The 10186-nt window shown below is 35.8% G+C and overlaps 1 long non-coding RNA gene across 1 annotated transcript; it reads right to left on the reverse strand.

Annotated features, from left to right (window-relative positions):
- Nucleotides 1-2841: 2841 nt before the first annotated feature.
- LOC140322051 (uncharacterized) lies at nt 2842-8759 on the reverse strand. Its single transcript, XR_011919113.1, has 6 exons — nt 8721-8759; nt 4689-4718; nt 4369-4419; nt 4231-4263; nt 3541-3636; nt 2842-2953 (listed from the first exon to the last, which is right to left on the reverse strand). It is a non-coding gene; the product is annotated as an uncharacterized lncRNA (long non-coding RNA).
- Nucleotides 8760-10186: the final 1427 nt, after the last annotated feature.

Consider the following 10186-nt stretch of genomic DNA (forward strand, 5'->3'; position numbering starts at 1 on the left):
GTCTGGCTTAAGTCTGTTGGGAGTTAGCCATTTCTCCTCCTGCTCCCGCAAGGCACTTAGAATGGCTGCGCCCGTGTGGCTGAGGGAACCCAGGCTTCGCAACTTCAGGACTGCGTGGCAACGTCGGAATTGTGCAGCGAAATAGCAAACTGCAGGTTGGTGCTGGCGCTGAACAGATGCTGGCGAATGGGAGGTGCTGGTGCTGGGTCTCCATGGCAAAGTGTCCCTGGAGGAAGAGGTTGAGGCACAAGATTCAAAGGAGGAGGTGGAAGTGACCCCTGCCAAAGCTGCCCTTTCCTCTTTGGCCAGACATTGTACAAATGTTTTTATTTATGTGGCTTGACACCTTGCAAAATACTTTGTAGCTACCAATAATATATTTGTATATATATATATATATATATACATATATATATATATGTGTATATATGTATATATATGTGTGTATATATTTGTGTATATATGTATATATATGTGTATATATGTATATGATATATGTATAGGTCAATTTGATGGGGGTGGGGGGGTTGACACACAAAATGCAAGTGCGCCGTGTTGTATGCAGCACTTTTCTTCAGTGGTGACGCTTGTAATATGCAGCACAGTGTACAAACTATATAATGCAGTATACACTGCGTCTGTGTCTGTCTCTCAGTACAAGTGTGATACTGTGCACGCAGTCAGCGAGGGGACCTTGCCTCTGGCTGTGTGTATGTAACACACTGACTGACTATCTATCTATCTAGCTTTCTAGCTTTCTAGCTTTCTAGCCTTCTAGCTTTCTAGCGTTCTATCTTTGTATCAATGTATCTATCTATCTATCTATCTATCTATCTATCTATCTATCAATGTATCTATCTATCTATCTATCTATCTATCTATCTATCTATCTAGCAAACATTGAAACACTCTACCTATGTGAGTACAGTAGATTTCAGGACTGCACAAATACAGTACAATCCAACAATCTATCTGACTAATAGTGTGAGTGTGACACAGTCTACCAAAGTAAAGAACTTTTTTTCACTTTGACAAAGAAAGCAAGCCAAGCAGCACAGAAAGGTTGTGATGCTATCAGCAAATCTCTGTCAGGAGTGGTAAATGGAGGCACGCCTTGGCCTTATATAGGCCAATCGGCTGTCTGCCACAACAAAGATGGAGGGGCATTCCTGCTCTAATTGGAGGGCACTGTGCATCATGGGGGAGGTGCCCAGTTGTTTGAGTGCATTGAGAGGAGGTTCGAATTCGGGTATTCGAAAGCAGTAAAATTCAGGTCGGGTCCACCCGAATTTGAACAGTCATATTCGGGTCGAACATTAGGACGACCAGAATTCGATCAACAACACTACTCACCACCATACACCTAATATTTGTTGTTCTTAGGATTTCAAATTCACTAATAGGAAAAATAAAGTCCGTTGGTATCTGTGGTGGTGGTTCTATTGGATTCAGGCGGCATATTTGTATTGGTTATAGGTAAGTGCAGGCAGCTGCAAAAGCACCATACCAGTACCAACAAGGTAATTTCTTTCCTATATTTCTGTTGTAGTTCTCTACATAAGCTCAAAATTGTTTGTGCTTTTAAAAATTTTCCTGTACTTTCTATTAATTATTATTTTGTTGTTGTTGCCCCATGGGGGATAACTGTCAGAGTTGACTGTGTGCTCATGGCAGCTCCTAAACAATCATTCTGGCTTAGTCTACACAAACTGTTGAAACTCCATAAGTGTTTAAACGCTTATAAACTCCCATACCACTTCGGAATTAATTTATGGGAGTGTACAAGCGTTTAAAATCAAGCCTAAAATGCCCATAGGGGTTTTTAAGAGTTTCTAGGCTTTAAAAGGAGGAATTTAAAACTCCTATAAACCCATTTAAACTCTTCCATTTATTTTCAATAGGAGCATTTTCAAAAGCTTAGAAACACTCCCATTGATTTCAGTGGAAGCATGTATGCATGTTTATAGACATGGGCTTCGAAACGCTCAAGTTAAATGCTGGGGAACCAGTCTGTGTAGACTAAGCTGGTCATGTGTGCAGTGTAATAGTTACTAAAATTCTAAACAAAGTTTACAAATATAGAGTTTTTTGTATTGCCAGCAGGTAGTAGGGTTCAGTTCTGCATAAAAGGCTTTTTTGTAATGCCCCTACCAAGAACAACATGTATTGTTGATGTAAACCTAGAACTGCTGGTGTACAGTGTAAATACAAAAATCTATTGTTATAGGGCAAGTTTTTTGGCCACCAGCAGTACAGGATATAAGAATTATGGATTTTATGGGGAAGGCGTTTGGATCCAAGCATGGATAATCGATAAGGTTAAGGTGAGAATGTGCTAAAGGAGTAAAACAACTCTCAATCCAAATCAATGCATAGCACAGCAATGCCTTCTTATAACTGAAGACATTTAAAGTTTTGTTTCATGAAATATCTCAAAACCTTTTCATGTAGTTGAAAGATTTTTTAAATCGTTTAATCCCTTCTGACCATAACCTTAATTGTTTTACTCGCTTGTTTACTTTCAAGCCCCATCCTATTAAATCCCTGATTTCCTGTATAGATAAAAACTCTTTATTAGGCTAGTCATGCACAACCAGTGGCAGTGAATTAACTTTTTTTTTTTCTTGCAAAGCTTCACCCACTGCTCCAAAATGAGGAATTTTTTTTTATTGAATGTGTGATAGAATTAGACTTGTGGATACCTTCTGTTCTAACAGGGCTTTCTTGTGCTACTGTCAGTAGTCTAATTTATCATTTTCGCTATGATTATACATTTCTTTTTTTTATATGATTCTCTAGTGTGTATGTATGCATGAGCTTTTCAAAGAGAAAAGGGACACATTGCCAAGAAATTACTTTATTGTAGAATTGAAAGTAAAAGCAACAACCACTTTAATGTATGCATAATCAGAAGTCAGAAAAACTGTAATACTAGGTGCCAATTTGGTGATGTCTGTAAAAAAAAAAGGTTACAATAAAAATAGAAAATTAAAATATTCCAACCTGGTTTTTTATAAGAAATTGCATTTTTATAATGGTTAAAGCCCAAAAGGATAAAGGGTTCTAAGACCCGATAATTTCCCTTCCTAATAAACTTTCTGTACATATTTTACTGGACACCAACCAATCAGAAGAAGCTGCGGGCTACTTACTTAATTTAAAAAAAGAAGTGTATCTTAAAGTTTTATTTCCTGCCATATGCATTTAGTAGGAGGTACAAGGGCAACTCAACAGAAACACAAACACAAAAAGTAATACATCTGTACATATTCAGATATTTACTTTATCATTTTCCATATTCACACTGAGCTAAACTATCTGTTCCAAATCGTTATATTGTTGGGCAGTCTAATTTTTTTAAATTCACATAGCTCCTAGAAGTGACTTTGCATTTTAGATAGTGGAAACAAAAAGTAGGAGGAGGAGTTTGACTTCATGAGTCCCCTTAGTTATCTGTTATTAAGGTCTACAGACACACAGGTTCACCTTTTTCCCCATACAAGAAATGCTTTTGTAAATTAAATGATCCGTCTTACTTACAGTCCACTGCTAGACTTTTGCATTTGTTTAGTGTTTTATTTTCTACAGCCCCTCGATGATCTGTGAAAGTCCTCCAGTTACATCAGCGATGATGTTCTGTTAACATAATAACAGTGCAGTTAGGAAGAAGGATAAAAACACATGTTGTATTTCAAAGTCTGTTTCCCTAAAAAAGTATCACTAAGGTCACTGTAAAGACATGCACACAGTGATGGTGGGTGGTGACAGGAGCACAAGTACACAATGAAATACCTAAAAGATATGAGAATTTCAAATTGCTCCCTCCCAACTCTATGCTTATATAAACCCTAATAGGACTGTATGCCTTTGCTTGGTAAAAATGAAAGCATTTATTTTTGTTGTCTGCCCATAACTTGCACAGGGTTCAGTCAGTCTGGGCAAAATATTAAACATATCCCAGGTGCCCGGAGGGCAAGAAATAACATGTCAGAGAGAATGTCAGAGTGTTGTACTTTTAAAAATGCTGCTATTAGGCGATTGGTGGACTTTTGATATTAAAGGTCCTTTATCCATAGCTGTAAATATGCATGGACAAGATGGGTAAAAAAAATTGATGACCTCTCATATACTATATGTACCGCAGCGAGGAGTAAGCTTGAACTCAGAAGAACTCTCAAAAAAAGTTTAATTAAGTTTATTTAAAAAACTAATATTTAAACACAATCTTACCAGGACTTTGACGATTTCTTTGATATAATGTTCCTATAATAAAAAAAGAAAAAAACATAATTAATTACTAATTAAGTACTGGGAGATTATCACACCTATGCTCTATAAAGTAAATTGCAATATAATGTAATTTGTTACCATAACACTGCAGGCCAGATCTCTGATGTCTTGTGTGAGAGGAACATCGTTCTGTGATATTGACAATAGAGGGAAGGTAAATTTATTAATTTTGATATGCAACATATTCCTGTATTTGGAAATGTACAATTGCTAATTTTCCTAACCTCCTAAAACAGTACATCATTATTTCCTTTCTATTTATTCTCCTTCCTTTCTTTATACATAGTATACATATCATTATGTATTGTGCCTATTCTATATTATACTATATATATTTACTATCATTATTATTATGCACTTCAATGTATAGGAGATTAAAAAATGTTGCAAGTACTCACGATAAAGTCACCAATGATTGGAAGCTCTTCCTAAATTTGAAAAACAGAACAAATTACATTTTTGTAAAAATATTTATTTAAAAACTTGGTAATAAAGTTTATTATTTTTGTTTTTGTTTTTACATACTAGTTTTAAAGCAGACATAGTGTAAAAAACATTAACAGCACATGCATAATAATTAGAGATAATTGCGGTCATTTCACTGAAATCGCTAATGTGAGGCTGGTTTTGGATAAAAGAAAAAGTCCTGATGCTTACTTATTGACTCCAGTGAATTGTTAAAAAATAATTTCGGCTATGGCAGGGCTCAAAGCATAAGTATTTGAACCCCAGGCATAGTCACATGAGGTCCTGGTCATGTGACAACATCCAAGTGCCCAATGTAAAAGTTTTTTTTTCATCCAAGGAACTAAACCAGAAATTGGAAAAGAATGGAACAGCAACTGAACACTGGGGGCTCTGCAATATTCCTGAGGGAAGGACACAAAAACCTCTAACAATGACTGCTTCCTAAACATCAAACTTCTGCTGATATACTGAATACACCAGTACTTTTCCTTCAAATCCAAGGTCAATCTTTCACTGTGCCATAAAAATAGCTACTGTGCTCCTGTAATTAACCAAACTGATTGTTGCAATATATTGTAACCCCTGTTCTCCCACTGTTAACTCTAATGTCTCCTTTCCTCTCCAGTCTGCTAGCTCATCTGCCTTGCTGCAACAGCCACCTTTCTTTGTAATGATACACCTACCCTCTGGTGACATCTCCCTCCCTTCCCCAAAACCTTTCTTTTTTCCACCCTTATTTTAAAAAGATTTAATTTGCTTCCAATCTCATTCCTATGCCCCCAATTGATAAATACTTACCCCCTTTCTCTAGTGGTCTGTGGAATGTCAGATCTGTTCACAACTTTAGAGATCTAAATCTCTAAACATCCTTACAATCGTTGAACCCTGCTTTTCACTCTCTGACATCCCCTCTGCCTCAGTTTTACCAACCAAGTGCTTACTATACCCTCTCATTTTTGGGGAATTTAATTAATTTACCTGCATTGTTTAATATGGTAAGAAACTGGACTGCCCGCAAACACAGGAAGAACATAAGCGCTCCATACAAATAGTGTTTTGGCCAAGGTTTGAACCGGGGATCCTAGTGCTGCAAATACAAGAGTGCTAACCACTGAGACATGTACTGCCCCAAATCCCTTCCCCTTGGCAATCTCACAATTTTTTGTCAACTTTGCCATCAAAACCTTTCCACCTAATCGTCCCTAACCATCCCTGTTATTTTAGATGTGGTTGTTCTTGATAGTGAAGATAACCTCCCTGTTTTCTAGTGACTATCCAATATTCTTTTTACCATGCCTCCAAACTACTTGAACACTTTGTCTATACGTAGAAAAATCCACTTCAGCCATGTTTCTGATCTGCCCTCTCAACTGAAACATCTATTACAATGGTGGATAATGACCTCCTCAGAACAACACCTCAAAACAAGTTTTAATCCTCACCCTTCTCTTGGTTCTCTCCTCTGCTTTTGACACCAATAATCACTTTCTCTACTATATTCTCATTTGGCTTGCAATACTACCTGGATGTAGATGGCACACAAATTTACCTGTCAGCCCCTGACTTGCTTCTCCCTGTCCTGGATGCATTTTTGTGCTGCCTCTCAGCTATTTTATAATAGATGGCTGACAGGTTTCTAAAACTCAACATGAATAAACCAGAACTCAACCCCACCACCCCCCCAAACTTTTAAAGTCTTCCCCTGAAATCTTTCTAATAATCTAATAACATGTTTTTTGGCTCACTCCACAGGCACGCTGCCTTGCCACATTTTGACTCCAATCCTCTCCTTCATCCCGCAGACCATCTCTAGGTCCTGCCAATTTGCTGGTAAATAATGCCACAGCTCTTGGCTTACCCTTTCAACAACATATCCAAATACACCCCCTAGAAATACTCCCCAAGAAATTCTCTCAACTCCTCCAATGACGTACTAATAATTTCCTCACTCATAATTGTTTCCTACACATGACTCCATGACTTCTCTAGATTTGCCCCACTTCATTGAACTCTCTTCTTCATTCTTTTTATCCATCTCCCAATTTCTGAATATTTAAAAAAAATAATTTAAAACCCATCTTTTCAAACTTGCCTACATATCTTTTTATAGCTCTTAACTCATCACTAATAACCTACCATTTTATAACCCCCTCCTATTGTATGCTCCTCTCCCCACCTCTTGTAAGCTGTATTGGGCACGGTACTCTTTTCATTCTGTATTTTTGTTTGTGTCTGTCAAGTATGCAGGTTTGTCACCTGCAAACCTAATTTACAGGCTGACATTCAAAAATCCAGCCATCGATAATTCATATCCTTCAGTTTTCTAGTGTGGATTTCAGGGCGCATTTTCAAATTTACACTGTTTTCTGGAGGCACTGTTTGTTTTGATGGTGTTGTACTCCAGAATTAGCTGTTAGGTCTTGCTTTTCCTCCACAAATTGAAGCTGTTCCTGTTGCTGAGGATGCTGTTACTGCCAGTCATGAAGATGATCATCCTGACAGCCTATCCCTATCTGCTATTTAGCTTCTTTTCGAGGGTACAGTACTGTAATAAAATTCTGAGGCACTATTTTGTTTAGTTGAACTAAATGTCATTTCATTTAGTATTGTTTCATTCCTCAGGTCAGGAGGTTATAGGATTTTTGAATGTCAACCTGTATTATAAAGCACTGCATAATATGCAGGCAATGTTCGGAAATAAAAGTTAATTCTAATAATACAAACAGTGACATTTTCTGACATTTCTTTAAAATCTCTCTTGTAACCAAAATGTATACAGATTGTGTGTTAATGATACATTATTTTTTGAAAACAAAAAGAGGTCTGATCTATTACGGCAGCCTGAAAAGTTGCAAAGGAAGAGACTTTGAGGCCATGGGCCTGATTTGTTAAAGCTCTCCAAGACTGGAGAGGATACACTTTTACCAGTGAACCTGGGTGATCCCAAAAATCTGAATTGAAATCATTTGCTAAAACAAGAGCAAGTGACTTTAAGAAATCCATTCCAGGTTTGCTGGATCACCCAGTTCACTAATGAAAGTATATCTCCCCCAGCATTGGAAAACTTTATTAAATCAGGCCCCATGTAGGAGATGTGACAAAAAGGAAATATTTTCTTTGTTAAAGATAAGTTATAAAAATTAAAATGTCCTTTCTTGGGTTAATGTCAATGCAAGCTCTGAATCACAGTCATTGAAAAGTTGTCAATGATGAGTTCCTGATGTGTCACAGTTAATCCTATTTTCTTTAATACACTTTGTCAGCAATGATTGTTACAGTTATGCGCTGTTGCAACATACAACCGGTGCTTTTATGGTCACTGAAAGTTTTCTGGGAATTGTTTGCTCATATTATGTTTCAGATAAGGATACGAATGTTACCAATGGACTGTTGACAGTACCTGTCCATAAGCTGGTAACACTGAGTTTTCTCCAACTTCCTTGTTAGTCTCAAATTTATCTCTGGTATTTGCTAAAAAATATTTCTATCTATATCACACTTATGCAAGACAAAAAGCTTAATGCTTGAATTATCCACCCCTTCTAAACATACTATTCATAATATATGTAATTTTTTTATTTATATTAAAACTAATCTAATATTAGATAAATATAAAACCAATAGAGCAAGATTCAATTATATCTAAAGCCAAAACAAGTGTTTACCATATTTTGCTAAAGAGATACCCTCTTTATAATTGTCCTGGTGATCAATGTGACATTGCAATGTGGATCACAGTAATAATATTTAGGATATTTACCTAAAGGGGAATTTTCATCAATTACTGTGTGTCTATAGTACTGAAAGCGAAAAAAAAAATCTTTCTAATATGACAAATATGGATAAAAAAAATCCATAGGAGGTTTAACCATTCAATACAAAATCTAAAAATAATGTTTGGCATTATATACTGTATGTCAAATACAATTCATAATTCGGTTTACTATACATTTTGTTCTTACCAGAATCTTCATGACTCTTGCAACAATGTCTTGCTAAAATGAAACAAAATAATATAAATTTAAAGCTTATAGGCTTTTTTAAATAAATATCATTCAATATTGAATTTAATATGTATGAGTGGGATACTAATAGTACAGGAGTTTAAGACATACACCATACAAAACAAACCTGTTCATATACCTGCCAATCATATAAGCTTGTTACCTAGGTTGTACCAGGTAGGCTGTATATATGGAAATCAAAGTAAAACTAAAATCTATGTATGAAATCACTTTAATCATACATTGAGTAGAAGACTTTTTGGGAACATGTGCCTGTGTGGCTTGTTGTCAGGCTAAATATCCTTTAATGTAATAATACCTTTACAAACTATAGGAATGTGAATAGATTTAGATTTAGTAGGCTAAAACAAATGCAATGATAACAGGGATATTGATCTTGAAAGTTATCAGGAATCAGTTTAACAATAGCAGAGTAATTTCAAAAGCCACATATTTTGAGGCATGCATGGTCTAAAACAGTATTATTCCTATTGCTTTGAGAAACATTTTGTATGCTTCTCAATTGTTAGAAAATGGTCAAAAAATTGGATAGAAAATTGTATTTGTTTTAACAAAAAACAGCCCTAAAAACTGATAGACTGTATTAATATTTATATTATATTATTTCCATGCGATTTCATAATGTGAATAAAACATATAAAAAAGATACCATGATATGTTTATCGCAGACAAATGTGTCATTATTATGTAATGGTGTCATGGTATCTTAATGATTACATGACTCCCCTCTGGCTGATATTAAACAAATACTGCTTTAATCAGGTCTTACAGCTTGAACAATTGTACAGTACAGATAAGCTAACAGCTTTATTTGTCCTTATTTTAGGATTAGTGCAGTTTACTATACAAATACATTCAAATACTTCCTTAACATAGTTTGGCAGTCTTGTGTGTTAACTAATCTGTGTAAACACCTAAATTACATAGGAAAGACATCTATACTTACCACTTTAAAGCCCAAAAGATTGCTCAAAGAGCAGCCAACTTGTTTCTAGAAAGGAAGGAAGAAATAATTAGAGAAAAAAAAACGTGATGGTAGCATATTACAAAATATGTACAGTATATTAGCAACTGAAATCACTTAAACTTGTGATGCAGAATTGTACAATGTAATGATAACTGATAACTAATAGGGAAATGACCACTACGGAATTCAACCATCTCGGATCAGTGCCTATGTTAATTGCAACAGACATGCAGTCTTTGTGCAGATATTCTTTTGCCCCACATCCAGGACCATAGGTAGATATTTACCTTTCCCTTTGCATGTGCACAGAATTTAGTGAATTTTACACCTAATATTATTCAAATGTGCCCAAAAATCTACCTTCTTGATGTCATTTGTGTAGGAGCACCCAGAATTGAATATATAAAATGTATCTATAGCCCAAATTAACTCAGAT

This window comes from Pyxicephalus adspersus, chromosome 2 (assembly GCF_032062135.1).
Source record: "Pyxicephalus adspersus chromosome 2, UCB_Pads_2.0, whole genome shotgun sequence".
NCBI lineage: Eukaryota > Metazoa > Chordata > Amphibia > Anura > Pyxicephalidae > Pyxicephalus > Pyxicephalus adspersus.